We start from the raw sequence: 18,530 nt of genomic DNA on the forward strand, positions 1-18,530 counted from the left end.
ACATCAGCAAATCCATCTTGAAGTCAGGAAGCGCAACAAAGTCATTCTTCAAGAAAATGCCTTCCTGGGAGAGATACAGCTAAACACAGATGGAAGTCATTTATGGAAGAATTGCATCTTTTCACATCTTTTACCTCAAAAAGTTAGACATTATCATGAATTCTCATTGAAAGCCAAAAAACACCGTTACTTAGTTTTGGACATAGCCAAATTTCATTTTTGCTGAGATTCCAGATAAGGTGAGGTGTACTAAGAAAACATTCTTTAAATGAGATTTTATTTTTTTTTTTTTCTGCTTAGAAACAGCTGACTATTCTCTGGCCTACTCTATCTTTTGCAGGCAGGTGCTTACAAATCAGTGCTGTTTGAAATGACCTGATATAGAACAGGTTTGATGCAAAGTCACAGCATCTGTGACATTAAGTTGCAGCTAAGAAACCTTCAGTAGTACTTAACACTTCAAACTCTACCACCAACACCATCACATCCAGCTTGGGTTGATCTTAGAAGACTCTATGCAACAAACCTCTACTTGTGTTTTTTGCTTAAGCAAGCTAGAATACCAGTGTCTAGTTCTATTTTATTTATTTTATTTAAAAAAGTTATTTTTATTGTCCCTGACAGTACTGGTCAACTTTAACTCTATTCGAGCTTTGGAAACATGAATTTTCACCCTACAATGGTGAACAACACCTCTTTAGTCCTCCCAGGTTGCCACACTGTCCTGGTTTCAGTTAGGACAGAGTTAATTTTCTTCCTAGTAGCTGGTAGAATGCTATGTTTTGGCTTAGGATGAGAAGAGTGCTGATAATACCCTGATGTTTTAATTGTTGCAGAGCAGTGCTTACACCAAGCCAAGGACGTCTCAGCTTCTTGCTCTGTCCTGCCAATGGGCAGGCTGGGGATGCAGTAAGAGCTGGGAGGGGACAGACCCAGGACAGGTGACCCAAACTAGCCAAAGGGGTATTCCATACCATCTAACGTAATGTTAAACAATATATAGGGGTGGCTAGCCGGAGGAGGGGGGCCAGACTGCTCAGGGTTAGGCTGGCATTGGTCAGCGGGTGGTGAGCAGTTGCATTGTACATCACTTTTTTTGTACACATTATTAGTAGTAGTACTATTATCATCATTATTGTTATTATTATTTTCCTGTCTTAATAAACTGTCTTTATCTCAACTCACGGGCTTCACTTTCCCATTTCTCTCCCCCATCCCAGAGAGGGAAGGGGGAGGGGGAGCAAACAGCTGTGTGGTGTTTAGCTGCCGGCCGGGTTAAACCACGACACGCACCTCACTTCCAGTGGTCATACCTGGTCTTTTTCTGTCTAAGCTGTAGAAGAAGATCCCTGCTCAGCCAAGCCAACGTGCCCCACCTGCTTAACCCCTGACATTTTGGAATTGTCTATTCCTGTGCTCCTAAGTGGTGGTACTTAAGAATTGACCAACACTGATAGACCCTCAGGTCTTCAAAAGCAGTTTCAGGGTACCTTACCAATTAGTTCCCTGAGCAGCCTGAAGTCTGGTCTTCCTTATGCTGACCCATGCTGAGCAGTTCCACCTGGGTGTACCTCACACAGATGTACTCACTGCTGCCATCAGACCCTGACAGAAAGGTCAGGCTAACCCTGAAACCTGTTATCTGGATGGAGCTTCCAATAGAGTTCCATCTGGGTATTTGTGTTGGTTTCTGTGGCTGCAGAGGCCACAAGGAATGCAGAAGACGTGGCTTTCTTCCAGGTGGATGCTGTGACTGGATCTCCTCATGAGTGGGTCACAGCCACCTGTTGAAGTGACAGTGACAGCACCCTCCGTCAGGCCCTCATGCATAAACAAGCACCCAAAATGCCCCACCCTTGTTAACCACCCTCCTGGTCACTGTATTTCTGGTCACCATGCTCCCCAGGGGCTGGGGTTTTCTTCGTATATGTGGGGCTGCCTATAGCCTGGCCCAGACCAAACCTTGTGGGTTTCTCTTGTGAGGACTGCAGGTGGCTCCTTCTGCTCCTTGGGGTTTCCTCAGTGCAGGATCCCCCCTGCACAATCCCCTGCTCTGCTACGGAATGTGCCTGCATCAGAGTTGAGTGCCTCAGTGAGCCTCTGTTATAATTAGAATAAACTATAATTATCATAAATTGTTAAAGTAGCAGTGTTGTGGTAAACAAAGCTGACACTATCAATGTGATGATTATTTTAAAAAATAAAAACAAATTCTGTTACTCTTGACAAATTTAATTACGGGATGTTTTTTAAATGTAGATGTTGCAAACTGTTTGTGGTAATCAAACTAATGATTTGTCCTTGCTATTTAGCAAGGTTTATTTTATATTAGTGAAAACAGAAAGGTAACACGAGGCATATTACTCGAATACTTATCAGAATCTGGATATGATTAATATCCTACTTTCCTGATGAAAGAATGAGAGGACTGGAGACAGATTTCATCGTTTTCTTATTTGAATGATACACAGAAAGTTAAAATAAGGCAGAGATATTTGCCCTCTCTTAATCAGTGTAAATTTTGAATTCTTCCTGTGATGGTGTGTGCTTTCCATTTGTGACAAGCAAATAAAATAAAAATGAGAAAAAAATCTCCTTCCCATGTGACTACCAAGGGGCTTCAGGAGTAATGTGCAGAAAATCCCAGTTATTACTTAGTTTTATCTCATTCAAACTTACAAGTCCCTAAAGGAGTTGTCCCAGAGGCTAAACTATGTATCTTTGCTTCATAGCTTGGAAAAAAAGACAAGAATATTTTGGTTGTCCTCTTTCTTCCCGTGTTTTTCATATCTGATATAGCTTGATTTTCCTTCTTTTTCTTTTTCTTGTCCTTTTTCTTTTTCTTTTCCTTTTACTTTTCATTTTTCTTTTTCTTTTCCTTTTCCTTTTTCTTTTCCTTTTCCTTTTTCCCCTCCTTCTCTTTAATACAGATATGTGCTGTCTCAAACTGAACGTACTATTTAAAGCACTGAACACTCTTGTCAATTTAACATTAGAAAAAGTCTTTTCTTTCCTGACTATACAATCAAGTAGCTAAAATTAAAGTAGACCTGAAGGTTGCTGTTCCATTATATAATTGTATATCCTCTGGTTTTGTTTCTTTCTCTTGCAATCTTAATTTCAGCAAGCACACTTTTGCAGTTTAAAACACCCTATTCTGAACTCTGCCTGATATGAAGCCATGAAACCTCTGACCTGCCAATAGTTGCAGATCCAGGGTCAAGGAAAGATATTATATTCTTTGCAGCTTATATTTTGTCTCTTCTGCTAAGCAATAGGAAACTCTTTGTTCAGTTGCCAGTGAGTACCGTTTTTGCTGAAATGTTTCCATGGAGACAGGGCCTATCTGAGCAAAGCAGCCAAGAGCAGGCAGCTGAGATGTGTCCTACAGCCCTTCCATAGGTTATACATGTGCTTGTGCACTGATGGAATTCACAGCCAAGACATCTCTCTTCTTCATGAACCTCATTTTGTTAGAAGTTAAATATTTATTTCCCAATGAAAATTTAAACCTCTGCAAATTACACAAGGGAGAAGCAAACAAAGAAATAAACATTTCACAGAATTTTCGTATTCTGGAGATGTCTCAGGAAACATAAAGGCCTTATAGAATTAAGGTCCTATTTTTTGAGCTTAGGATTGTTTTTTGGATTTATTTATTTATAGATCTAGACCCAAACATACAGCTCATTCTTTAACATGAGCTGACTTTAGCTCATTAACTCCTCTGCATTTAGAAGAGAAATGATAATTCCTGGAATATCAGAATGTGAGTGGTTTACATAAGCACTTTTACTGCTAAATTAGTTTCTCAGTCACAGAATAGAATTTGAAATCTGTAATTACTACTGTAAAGTTTTGTATGCTTTATTTGGATTTTCATAAATTATTTTTTTTTCATTGGAATGTATATGTTTGCTCCATCAATGTACTAGGAGGAGGGAAAACTAATGGAAATGTATTTTATTTCAAGATTCAGGTATTCAGTTTTCTGTTTGTTCATGATATCCAAATTATGCTTCATTCCACTTGTTTAAGCCAGGCACTCCTAGAAAACAAACAAACAAACAAAAACAACAGAAAAATCCCACAACTTTTGAAAGTATTAAACTCTACAACATGGTTTACATACCACAAATAGATTTTTTTTTTTTCACTTAGAATCATATGTGAAATTCTGACCTCATCAAAATCCATATTAAAATAAAATAAAAAAGGCAAAAAAAAAAAAAATGAAGATACAGCTTTATTTTATTTAACAAAACCAGGAAATTTTTAGTACAGCTGTAGAAAATCCTAATAAAATTTCATTTGCAATAGTTCATACTTTTCTGGTCGCCTAGACATTTCAAGAGTGTTAAGATTATTTTGGAAATATATTATGAGAAGCTGAATTAATTTGGTTTAGTTTAGTAAAACAAAGGTTGAGGTGAGCTATATTTACTTTGTATAAATAAGACTGTTAATTACTTTAAATAAATTCAGAACTAAAAGTATTTGCAGGACTTAATTCTACTTAATTCCTAGTAATATTAAATACACCCAGGTGTCCAGCCACTTACCCAGCTCAACACATGCTAAAGCAATCATCAGATATTGGGTCCAGAGGATTCTTTTCTTCCGTGTAACACGTATTTGTGCAGAGGTAGAATCTTGTATGATGGTTGCCATCTGGGAATTTTATTGAAAAAATCCAGAAATCTGATATGCAGATGATGCTCCAGCTTATTCCTGCTTTCTTCCTGGGGCATACCATAGTCTTTGGTAAGTGTGTGGATGCATTTCCTGACCCATACTGTTTGCAGGTGTGTGGAATAGTGTTCAGTCCCTCCTGAGTTAGTCCTTATTTGTTAGGGATTCATGCAGTGACTCTGGGGGTCCCTGTCACCCTATGTACTGCTGGTGAGAGGATCAATATGAACATGAAAACAGAAGCCACATTCACAGGAGCCTGTTGGGTCCATTTAGCTGAAAACGTTATCTCCCTTCAGAACTGCTCCTGCTGTCGGTCACAGATGTTGTCTTTGCTAGAATGTCTCTGAGGGGGGCAGGAGAATTGAATTCAGACTGGTACAAAATCAAGGGAACCCCAAGACACTGACATTTCACAAATGATGCTTTTCCCTTGTGTCACACAGTAGAACAGACCTGAATGCAGGGGCATCCTGTAATGAAGAAACCGAAAGCCTAGGAAAAATTCCAGTCTTGAAGCCTGTCCTAACGTTTTGCAACTTTTTTTTTTTTGTTGTTTTTTTTTTTTTTTTTCTTTCTTCCTAAAATCACAGTTTATCTTGCTGTTGAAAGCATGCAGATTTCTTATCTGTAATGTTCTTGTCTCATGCAGCATTTGCAGTAAACTACACTGCAGCTATTTAGGATTTGGTTGTGGTTAACTCTTTGCCACACCTTGCCATTTTGCAGCTGTTTCAAAGGCTACAATATAGGAAACAAGCCTGTGTTACATGAGTCAGAGTTTCATTCTGTGGCAGTAAAGGGCTATTAAAATCTGTCTAACTGCAGTCTGGCAGGTAAATCTGTTTCATGCTGCAGTCACAGAGGAACCCATGGCTCGATGTATCCAGATCCAACAAAAAGTGTCACAGAATGACCTGGTCTCTGTCTTTGCAAGAGAAAAGATCTGGGACTATACCAGAAGACTTGAAGGGCCACTCAGTATGGCAGAGAAGTAAGGATGGACAGATTGATAATACAGAAATCATTTTGCACAGAATCTTATTCTGAGAGATGAAAAGCTACTATAATAAACACATTAAATGATGATGCATCTTAGTACAAAGTTTATAGCCCTGCTTACTTGACCTCAGTTTGCTGAAACCAATGGGTACCAGGCAGCATTAATCTTATAGCCGAGTAGAAGAAGATGTTCAGAACTCTGTTTCTCTTTTGCTGAAGATTTGAACAGGTAGAACACTGTCATAGAACCGGTTATCTTCAATTACTTGAAGGAGAATGAGCCATCCTATTTTCAGAGCTTCTTTCTGGAGCAGTGGAAGAGAGAGAGAAAAAAAAAATAATCGCAAAGCGAAATCTTGTCTTTTGCTTCCTTTTAAAAGGTGATTGGGTGCTTGACCCTTAAATCTGTCTAATGTAGAGGAGTGTGCCGTCAGTGCCTGAACACAGGCATGGTTTCTGCTCAGCTTTGCAGTGGAATTTAACAACCATCTTGAGCTGAAAATCAGACACAGACTTTCAGGATCAAACTTATTATGCATTCAGTGTCCCAATACTCCATCTGCTGTTTCCTTGTTCCATATCCCATTAACAAATGCTAAGCTGCAGATTGTTTTTCACATAGTAATGAGCTGCATAAGTATGCAAACAAAACAAAAGTTATAGATTTCTGTTAGAATAAGTGCCAAAACCACCTCCCGTTGCAACATTGCTAATGACAGGATAGCAACAGTGGAATAAAGAGAGCAATTTGTAGTATTCCCAGGTCAGCTGCACATATGGTTTCTCTAAAAATAGGTAGGTGAGGCCAATTGTTCTGAACTTACAATGCACCAAATTCGTTTATGCTTCAATTGCAATAGCCTTGGTGGATATGTATCCTGGAAGAATTTGGCCTTGCATTGGAAAGCTTCCTACAAATGGTGGTAAAAAAAAGGTGACCAGCATAAATAATGTCATTATCCCAATTAACTGGAATTGATTAATTCATCCATCCATTTCCCAAATGATTATCTCCAATTAAAATAATTGTCTGGATAACATTCCATTGCTAGATCCCTAGGTGAAACAGAGATCTTCCAAATAGCATTTTATTCACATGCCAACACAACCATCACTACCTGGCAGTAGGGAAATGTTACAATCTGCTATAGTTCAACATGAGGACAGAGGAAGCCTTGGAATGTCCCCAAGTTACACAGATTCTTCTAAATAAATTATTATTTGTAAAAACATAAGGATATTCTGAAGTAGGACTTTTTTGTTGCAAAGGAAAGGTGCCTGGTGTAAAGAGTATATGTTCTAAAGAAGCATAGACACAGACAAGGAGCACAAAAAAATTCATGAGTAAATATCAGTAGGCATAGCCAGCCCTGGCAGCAGCACCACAGCAGACTGCCACTGCATATATTTTCACAGGCTTCACAGTAATGGATGTTTTTTAAACCACACCTTTGAAGGATCTAGCTCTGTTGATGCTTATAGGCATATCCTCCCAGTTGGGAGGGTGATAAAATGTTTGAAGATATCTGTCTGAAAATGTAAAGTATGGGCAGGGGAGACTTACACCACAAACCCATGAGAGGCAAGAGTCCCCTTTCTGTATGTGATTAGATGATGGGTGTGACAGAGGCCTTGAAAAGTGTGAGAGGGATGTAGAGGAGTCATTTAAAGAATGAAATAACAAGAGCAAATGAACTGTAGGGAGGAGGATACCCATAGCCACAGCAGAGCTCTGACCAGGAGATTACTGCATCTGCTAAGCGCAGAGAAAGCTTTTCTAATGAAATGTCTGAGTATGAATGGACATTTGCAAAGATGAAACAAAAAAAAAAGGTATCTAAGAGATGTTTCATACAGAAAATATGCAAAATTCAAGCATAGTTTGCATCTAAAAACACTAAATTCAGAGTTGAATAGGATGCCCAAATTACGGGCATACATAATGAGTCAGTAGACTAACGAGTACATTTTCAGGAAAACAAGATAGCAGAAAACTAGGAGTAAGAAATTAAATTTTGTTGAATCTGAGCTTCTAGCTTCATAATGAAGAGAAAATGTCAGAGACATTGCAATTTATATTTGAGCAAAAAGACAGTTATATACTATTGAGATGCAACTGTGAGTTCACATAAGTAATGGAAAATGATTTTTATTTACAAATGGAATTTTAACAGGTTGAGACACAAAGGTAAAAATCTACCACAAACAACACCAATAAAAAACACAACACAAACATTGGCTAAGTAGTGGAAAACCCTGCAGAGAAGTGATAGGGGGATTAGAATGGTTGCATATGGGACATACTGATAAAAAGATAATGAAACTATAGAGGGGATAGGGATAGAGAAGGCAGCGATTAATGGGAGCAAGCAACAGGCAAACTGACCGTGTAGAAAATGTCTATCACATCACAAAAGGTGAAGCTAAATTTTGGTTTTCAACTTAGAATCTGTTTGGTTGTTTAAATGTAGACATCTCATGAGAATTGTGCAAGACTCCCACATGGTCTCCACTCACCCTTCTGCACCGTGTCTTAAATGTCACTCCATGCAGAATTTTCAAGTGCCTGAGAAGCACTAGATGTTTGTGAACTAGATGTTTGGTAACTGAATAGTGTCCTACAGGTCAGATTCTGTTCATGCCTACAACTTCTAAAGCTGTCTGTATATAAATGTCTACAAATAAATTGAGTTTACATTCCTATTGCAGTCAGTATTGCAATAGGGCTTGTGGAGAAATTCACATTCCCAGCTAACGTATGGAGCTGCTCAAGTTAAAGTGCCCAAATTTATCATGAGACTAATGCCAAAATGTAAAAAGTTTATGACAGTGAATAAAGTCAAAAATCTTTTTTTCTTAATTTTGCTAGAATTTGCTCACTCCCTCCCCCTCCTCTCCCAGCACACACACATTTGTACATTTCAATATATTTTAATCTTCAGTTTAAACTGTGTCTTGTGAGACTCAACACACCCTGAGGGTGGAACAAGAACAAAGCCTCAGTTACAAATATCAGCTCACCACTTCAAACAGCTCCCCAAAGCTGATGTCCAGTTGACAAAACCAGGGGTCTGTATGTAATGAATAGCTGACACTGACTTCAAAGTTACCTCTGGGGATAAAATAATAATAATAATGATAATGATAATGATAATAATAATAATAACAACAACAACAAACAACAATAATAATAATAATAACAACAACAATAATGATAATAATAATAATAAATAAATTGAAAGTGTTTTGGGGGATAAAATGCCAGGCAGAAAGAACAGTGGTAGGGTATGCAGACAAAACATCCTCCTCTGAATGAGGTACTTCCATTGCAGCAAGTGAACATGATGAATATAATAATGATGACTTTTGCCTAGCAATATATACTTTCCACTTGACCTCTTCAAATTCCCTGTTAGTTGTTCCTATTTGTTATATTAATGCTGATTAGAATATACATAATCAGTCACAGGTATTAAATGCTGGTGGGTCAATGTTTTTATTAATGTATGTCACCGAAGAGTTATTTCAATTATAACTCTAGGAGTAATTGTAATTTTTTTTTTTTTTTTTTTTTTTTTTTTTTTTGGGGGGGGGGAGGAGGAGGGGTGCTTGTCTGCTTTAGGTAAAGACCTGCCATTACCTACAGCAGGTACTAAAATTGTTTAAGCTGCAATTTTATAGTCTGAACTGCTCAGATGAAAGAATATCATGCAGTGAGAAATGTATTAAACAAGTCTGTAGGAAGTACATAAAACTCTACATATCCCATACTGGAAAGGCTAGAGCACTTACTGAATGGGTAGGATACTCTGATCAGATCTTTGCCCATAAAATGAGTTCAAATTATGACTAAGCTTATAAAGGATAGTTGTAAAAAGTGGCAGAAGTGAATTCTGGAACAAACCAGGACAGGCAGCAATGTTCAAAAGGCAAACTCCTTTCTTCTATACTTTTAGAAATATGATTACAAAAGCAGCTGACATAAAGTCACTACAACTTGAAAGCAGGTGATTCTATATTTTTGTGCTATTGCTATTATTACGTTTTCATAAGAAAGTACCCAGTTCTAAATCAAATATGTATTTTTTCAGAAACATGAAAAATATCAATAGCGCCCTTGGCTATCTAAAAACTTGCTGGCAGTTGAGTAAAGGTATAGTATTTTCAAGAATTTCTGTACACCAGCACTGTGGCCTAAGGACATAAGAAAATGCCTATTGAATTGCTGCAGTTTAAACATGAGATCAGTCAAATCTTTATAATACTCTTTATTTTGTATTGGGTTTGGCATAAGCAGCTGTTTTATGAGCCCAGTCATATTGTTTGAAATAACCTTGCTAAGTCTTCTGAAAGCTTTATCATTTCTACAAGTGTTTAATCAGCTTTGGAGGATTGAGTGTCAGATACCTGGCTCTCCTCAAGTCTACAGCCATCAGATTTTATGACATTTGACCAAAACTGTTGTGACCAGTGGAAATGAAGACAAAGAAATAGAAATACCTGTTTAAAGATTCTCGGTATATCTATGAGCCTGATAATTCAGTAATCTAAAGTGATTTATTATTATTTTATTATTATTATTATTTTTTTTAAGAAAAAAGCATGCACTATAAATATGGAGATATTTATTTTTATGAGAACCAAATAACATCAATTAAATTGAAAATCCTCTATCATATTAAACTGAGGATGATTAATTGGGGGGGGGGGTTGTTTTGTAATTTTCCTTATGTAAGTACATGAAACAAATAAGCTTTCATTAGATATCAAAAGCTCTAAGAGCATAGCCTACAGTTTGAAAGAAAAAAAAAAAAAAAAGCTGACTAAAGAATAGCAAGTACTTTTATGTAAAAAAGAGAAAACATGTCACAAAGGCAGTTTTCCTGTCTAAATTTTGGGATAAACTTTGAAAGAGGAATCAGAAGTTGGAAGTAAATGTAATAAGATATATTATGTCATTAGCAAGGATAGACCATACTAAATTAATTCAATGTTGTTCTTTGAAAACTATTTTTTACTGATGAGATACATTCAGTTTAATTCATCAGGACCTTACAAAGACACCTAATATGAAATAAACAGGAGAATATGGAGATCAATAAAAAAATGGTAAATGAAAGATGATGATATAGGTTACTACTAGCATAGAGAGAGATTGGTAGTGGGAAATGTGAAGAAGGATTTCAGTGATAAGCATGGAACTGGATCCAACAAGACCCTTATGCTCATGGGTTAAATATGTATGAAAATATACACTAACTATATATTTTTGTTTGCAGCCCCCATTTTAGGAAAGTATGCATTACCTTTTAAGCTGTCTCGTACTTTTGTTTATTATTTCATGCTAAATAATTGGATTTTTTTTCCCTCCCCAATAAATTTATAAATTTGCATTATAGTTTTGCATATATATATGCACATGAATATGTGCATTTTGTGTAATAATAAGCAGCATAGCTTAGCTTTTTAGAGGGTTTCATTATTTTTTAAACAGCAACTAGTTATTTCTAAAGATATTGTCTTGTAATGATATTTGTGTCAGGCAAAGAAAATCTTTGGCACTTTTATAACATCACATCCCAAAAGAACGGAGTGTGCTTCTTCAATAAGATATCTTAAAAGAACAGGAACTACTATGGATTTCTCATTTCTCCTTTATCATTTTATTTTATTTTATTTTATTTTATTTTATTTTATTTTATTTTATTTTATTTTATTTTATTTTATTTTATTTTATTTTACTTTTTATTTTTGTTTCCTGATCCATTACTCCTCTGTCTCCATTACTTGTGACCCAGAACCTTTCCCCTTTAAAATAAAAAACTTCTTACTTTCCCCTCAAGGCTTCAGCATTTCTCACAAGCAACCATTTTCTTTCTCAATGGAGAAAGGCTAAATAATATAGCTAATTTTAAAGAGAGTTACCAATTTATATTTGAAGTCTTTGCTTTCACCACTGTGCCAACACAAAAGAGATGCAGGTGGTCCACTCCCACTCTGTCTTAACAGATGCATTTATTACTGGCTACTGTCAACCAGGTCCACTTATGTCAGTGGGAGGGTTGCAAGAATTAGTCCTGTAATGCTTTGTCAATGGGCACTATATCTTGTGGCTCCCTCTCTTCCAAGCTTTTGAGTTTCTCCCATTTGTTTCATATTTCTCACCACTCTTGTATGTCTGCTGCCCATGCATACTTTCAAAAAAATGACATAAAAAAAACTATGAGCATAAGCCATTTCTCCATTTAGTCAGTTATGACATTTCATGTCCTGTTTTAAGCAGTTGCCTCAGTCGGAAAATTCAGGATTATAATGTTGCTGTTGTACTATGTAATTGCTAGCAATGTGTGGCTGGGTTAGGCTGTTGATATTTCCTTGTGTCAACATCACTGAAGTTTAAAGCTAATGTGAGACAGACAAGGAGATGGAAAAGAAGAGCAAGAAGTGGCAGCTCATCCTTCCTGTAAACCCTGGGAAAGCACACTGCCTTAAAAGAGCCTATCCTGGGATGACAGTCCTTTCCTGGAAAGAAACAGTTACTCTGACCCTCTGATGCTCCAAAAGCCTAAAAATTTGCTGCTGATCTACTCCATGCTTGGCTTATTCTCTTTGTTGACACTAAATGCTCATCCGTTTTTATCATTCTGCCACTCATGGAAGGCAGGGTGTAATATTGCACACAGAGTTTAGGTGGTGACTGGGTACATTAAAAAGAATCTTCTCCTCATATGCTCTTCTAGGCAGTTGGAGAGAGTCAAAATCCAATCTTATGTAGTTTTAGAGAACTGGTGAGAAATGATAGCTACTGCTGTGGTAGAGAAGGCACAAGTGCTTTCTGAACCTTGGAGGTGATTGCCTGTGCTTTACAGAGACACAAGCAGTAACAGACAGAACAAGATGTCTCCCCTCATCTCCAGATGCTTTCAACCATTTTTAGAGCACCTGAAGCAGTAGAAAAAACCTCAAACAAGCAAAAGATCAAAGAGCAGCAAATTTTCTATCTCTGAGTAATAACTAATTACAATGACAACAAAATAATTGGGAATAGTGAGGCAGAGAGTATAGAAAATATCTCCTCCTTCAAAATGACCCTTTTATATAACTGCAGCCTATTTTAAACAACCCTGAAAATAATGAGCTGCAGGCTGCAATTAGCATGAAAAGTAGGCTTATTTCAGTGAAAAGTTTGAAACAGCTGCTAAAGTAAGAGGAACTTTGCAGAAAGAGTCCTGACAGCAGTTCTTATATTCTTAAGTTGACAAGTTCCTGGCTAAAATTCATTGATCTCCATTTCAGGGAGACTAAGCAGAGGAATTATGGCAGATTCTATTACCTAATATTATTTTCAATAGGAGATGACAACAGAATGAACACAAAATGTGTGTTTGCTTACCAAATCTTGTTTACTTGTCTGGACTGTGAACACCTTGGTTGATGTGCTCTGGATTTACCCTGCTGTGGGTCAGTGGCATCAGGCCCTGGGGTGCTGCTCAGAACTGCAATGCTACCGTGCCCATTACTGGGCTGTCATTAAAGAAATACACTTTCTTTCAGGAGGAATTAATGGAAGCCAAAGCGTATGTATATATATTCATATATATATAGTACCAGAATAATATTCTAAATAAAAAAACTAAGACTTTCACAGCAGAGTCCTGATTTTGAGTTATAATATAAAAGAAAGGAAATTCATCTAGAATGGCAGGCTAAAAATATACAATTGTCATGTTGATATCTGGAAGGAGTTGCCCGGTCAGTCTCACAAAAATTTCTGTACAGTCTTCAATTCCTTGCACACAATAGTATTCTTATCCTAAACTTAAGACAAGCAAACAAACAAACAAAAACAGTAAAAAAAAAATAAAAATAAAAACACACCTGTAAAAATACACTACTGGTGGAAATGAAATTAAACTATGCCTGATTTTCAGTATCTTTGGGGTATCAAGGAGTCTGAGAGTAGTCAGTTAGAGGATCAGTTAAATGGGTAAAATAGGTTAAAGTTTCAGAATTTGTACCTAAATTTATTGCCCCAATGAGAAAAAAATCTTTAAGTTTTGTTAAGTAACACCATCAGGCCTCACTAAAAATGAATTCTACAAAATGCATCACCATTCAGACAAGAATATAAGCAAGCAATTAAATCTGTAACAAAAACAGGAAAACCCTAGGTGTTTCTCTACAAATATGGAAACCTGAATCACTCCAGGACATTATTCAAATCCTCAAATCTTTGAAATGACTTATATTCATGAAAGTCAAATTTGCTTGGATATTGTTTATTTTATTTTATTTCTCTTCGAAAATTAATTTTGCTTCCATTTCCTGTGCTTCCTATTTTTTTTTTTTTTTTTTTTTGAGCTTCTGAGTTTCTATTATTCTTTTATATAGTGTGTGTCCAGTTAGATTAGATTTTCTGGCAAAAGGGCAAAAGTAGTAACTTGCTTTCGTTATTAAAAATTACTTTGCTATTCAACATTTTTTCAAATTTTATTCTATTTTCTTAGTTAGACATAAGAAACTCCTACTGCAGCCTTGAAATTAGACGAAGTACATGGAAACGTGTCCACCTGCACTTTTAAGAGTAAAGAGCAATACTACACCTCTAAGTGACCCTGTTATAAAGACTTTGTTAATACATACCTAAAGTTCAATGATGCTTTTAGTGCCCCTGTGGTTAACATAATATAATCATGAGTGTCTTTCTTTCAGGTGTGGTTTTTCTATCAGCATATGCTTGACTGAAAGCATCTGATTCACAGCCTGTGCCAGGACAGCAGATGCTGCGCGAGTCATTTCAGAGTGATACAATGTGTGGAACTCATGACTGCAAAAGTAACATCTTTCCTCTGAGATCCTATTCTAAGATATTTTTGAAATCCTTTCTCTTACTTTGGAAAGTTTTAGAAAAAGAATAACATGTTTTTCATATCTCTGGGATCAGTTCTATGTTACTTTCTCATACCAATGTATATGGCAGAATTATTGGGTTGCAGAACCTTTTGTCAATGGCTTATCTGTGGGCTTTGTACAGGAATAAACTCACATAATGAAGGGCACTGATGAAGTGTGTTCTGGTGATCTGTATTTCAAGGTCAGCATCTAAGAAATAACTACAGACATCTGATGAACAGGTGAGGAGAATGGTGCAGCACAAAGGCAAAAAGCAGAAAAAAAAAGGAAGGTTCTAGGTTAGAATTACTTTGTGAACCTAGGATTTGCTACGATTCCTACAGAAATTTAATATTGGAACAGACATTTATGCAACTGAAGGAAAACTGATTTGATTGTAAGGCCATAGTCATCACTGAAATCACTTCCATCTTTGTTCAGTTCCTATCAGTCATGTCTGTGACTGGCATGGAGTGCAGACCTTCAAACAGGCCTTTGAAATAAGTGCTAAAAATGCCAAATCCATTTATTTATTTATTTATGTAATTTGCTTTATAAGAACTTCATAATGAAACTGTTCTTCATGTAAAATCTGATAAGCTATTGCAGACTGTGGAGAAGACAAAACTTCTCAGAAACCAGGATTCTTAAATTTTAGACTCCTAAGGAAAGAAAAACAAATGCCTAAAATGCCTATACAATCCAAAGTGAAACATAGTAATTTTGAAAATCTCTTCTTTATTTATAAATAGACAATTAAGCTAGAGACAATGATCAATCACTTTTGAGAATAGCTAGAAATAGCAACCTGAAAATCTTCAGTTGATGAGCTGGCCCTACTGGATATTTAGAACCTAATTTAACATTTTTTTAAGAAAGTGTTCTTCAACTCTGAGCACCTTTCAACTCCCGAGCCACTAAGTTTAGTGATAATCATCATTACCTCCCACCATTCCACTAACTGGAAATAAAAGGCTTTGAAATAAATTGTCACAGCACCTAACATCCAAAAGAAGAGTAAAGACATGAGCTTTCAATATCATTTCTACCTCATAGGGGACTTACACTAATCATTTGTCCTGTCTATCATTTATGTCATTTTTTATATCATTATGTCATATATCATCTTTCTCCTATCTAAACTTCCATAGAGTTTAGGCCCATATTCAGGCTTCTGTGCAAGATGTTTACATCTTTTATTATTATTCTTTTTTATTAGTTGACAGATGCTGTTTGCATATTCCATACCCAGTGAATAAGTTTGAATTGACCCAGAACCCAATATTGAGACATCTTCAGTGGTAATCCTTATGCTAAAATGTTGTGCTGCCATGGCTGTCTCTTTTTCTCTGAACTGTAATCTCATACCAACTATATAAAATCATAACAACATACACACTGCATAAGAGAGGGTTGATAGTGCCTTAATAGACACAGAAATCTATTCATAATACTTATGGTTCAACAACTGGGTTCCAGACATAGACAAAAAAATATTAGTTACGGTCTGCTATAATTTACTTACCTGCACTCAAACTGGCTAGGACTTGGTACTCTCTGTTTGCAATTGAACTACAGAAAAACAAACAAACATACAAACAAAAAACATATTTCAATGGATTCAGACAGATTTTTCCTTAGTAACATATATTGTATATTCCTTAGAAAAAGTACAGTATTCTCGTAATGAATTAGCTAACAATGAAGACCAATTTCTAGCAGCTTTTTGAGCACAAATATCCAAAAATCCATAGCTAAAATAAATCATTTTATATATGTCTTCAGCTACATGAATTTATTTATATATATACACGTATTCATAGACGTGTATACATGTCTGTGTATACATTTCTATCATCTACTATCTATCTATTTCTACTTTATTTTTTTTTTCAGGACTAGGCATAATCCCCGCATGGAAGCTTCCCCACCACCTGACCAGGAGAAGAGGCATCTGGCAGCTCTAATGAGGGGACCACAGTTCCCATATTTTCAGTTGCAGGACCTGGCATGCACTCTTTGCAAGAGTAAAAAATAAAATAGCAAATGCATAAGTACACAGTTCTGATTTAAAAAATAAAATAAATTAAAATAAAGTAAAATAAAATAAAATTATATGATAACAAAATAAATTCCATCAGCATTAGTTTATCTGAATTACATTTATTTTCTGGCTACAGAAGAAAATGATACACATTTTTTCCTTTTATATCTGATCTCACTGGGAAGCCCCATCATTGTATTTTTTGCTGATTCTTTCTGTTGCTAATATTCACTGCTTTTCATTCATCTTCTGCAATTTATCCTATAAGCATCCACAACATTTGGTTAAATGGAACTGTTCAGAAGCAGTTTTTAGGGGGAAGAAACTGAAATTCAGGATGAAAAGAAGCAGAAATCTTTGTCCACAGCTTGATTATCTTTGAGTTACCTGATTTTAAATGTGCCTGAAACATCTAATTATCCAAGCTCATTGCAGAAACAAGAGTTATGACATAATTTTATTGAAAAAATAAATAAATCTGTTTTAAATGACAATGACTTTGTCAAATCAATGCTTTCACATTACCTCAAGTTAAGGACTTAATCCCAGGTGTGTATGAGGAGTTTCAATATCCTAAGTGGTTTTAGAAGAGACAACAAGGGACCTATTTCAGTCACCAGCATCTGGAGCATAAAGTCATGCAGATGCCTAAGCTAGCTGCCTTGTTCCTGTGATAGAAGCAAGAACAGCAGTACACTTGGGTACAAGTTATTGAGCTAATATTGCTCTGTACTGCATTGTACTGCAGCAAAATATTCAAAATGGGGCCCACTTGTACTCCATTATTTGCACTCACCAAAGCTCAAAAGTCTTTGTCTACACAAATTCTGTCTTGGTCTTGCCTCTTCCTCAAAATTTGCAAACAATTTTCCCATGATCCTTCAAGTACAATAAATATTTCAGTCACATGCATTGCAGACACAATAATAATAAGTAAGCCAACCAATACTGTAAGTAAGACAACCAACTGGTTGTCAGCATATTTAAATTAAATCTCAAGATCAATTAAAAATGTTGAGTCTGTCTTGCTCCTCAATTGTTCCTCAAACTAACTTGCTAAAGTAATCTGTGATCAGACACCCACATTTTTGACCAGTAGCAAATTCAAAACAAGCAAATATTTTGAGAAAAAATATTTTGTTACTTTAGTTGAAGTGACTTCCTCATTTGATATTTTTTTACTAACTTTTGCCAAATCCATTTCTGAGCTAGCTCTCTCTCCCTCTCTCTCTATGTAACTATATATATATATATATAGAAATAACACACACACACAGAAAAAGAAATATTTACTACATAACTTCCTTATCACTTTTTTTTAGTGGCATTATAATAAATCACTCCAACATTGCTTCTTTTTCTTCTCCAGTTATTTTTTTTTCTTTTATCTTAATTTATGTCAGGCAAACACCAGAATATGGTTTACAATTTTTAATATATCTAAATCACAATATAGCTTCATTTTTAAAAGGCATTATTGGATTTTCCCCAAATTAGTATTCTAGAAAATATACATTTATTATGAATGGTTAAAAACATGTTTTTACTATTTTTCAGCTTTTCTTCAGATCAATGAGCCTTAAAAATGAGCAAAGAATTCAGCATAAAAAGATGTGAATTAAATCAACCTTGTTTTCCTTATTTTAAAATGTAAGTTTCAAACTTGTATAGAAGTATTGTTATTTATATCAGATAAATAAAATAAAAATATACAAACTAGCTTCATTTCTCATAAACTGCAGTTTGCCTACTATGCACTCCTCAGATACGAATTTCAGGAAGTTGTGTAGAATCTTGGACTCATTTAGACAGAAAACAGGTGGCTGAGAACAAAAATAAGTTTGGGTTCCTGTTTACAGGGAAATAATACAACAGCTCTTCTGTGATGTCAAAATGGCCA

At 35.8% G+C, this 18,530-nt stretch overlaps 1 long non-coding RNA gene across 1 annotated transcript; it reads right to left on the bottom strand.

Annotated features, from left to right (window-relative positions):
* Nucleotides 1–4,254: 4,254 nt before the first annotated feature.
* LOC137853096 (uncharacterized) lies at nucleotides 4,255–17,511 on the bottom strand. The gene is made up of 4 exons (XR_011094238.1): nucleotides 17,427–17,511; nucleotides 16,112–16,158; nucleotides 8,716–8,806; nucleotides 4,255–5,999 (listed from the first exon to the last, which is right to left on the bottom strand). It is a non-coding gene; the product is annotated as an uncharacterized lncRNA (long non-coding RNA).
* Between the last annotated feature and the right edge of the window lie 1,019 nt (nucleotides 17,512–18,530).

This window comes from Anas acuta, chromosome 3, assembly GCF_963932015.1.
Source record: "Anas acuta chromosome 3, bAnaAcu1.1, whole genome shotgun sequence".
In the NCBI taxonomy this organism is placed as follows: domain Eukaryota; kingdom Metazoa; phylum Chordata; class Aves; order Anseriformes; family Anatidae; genus Anas; species Anas acuta.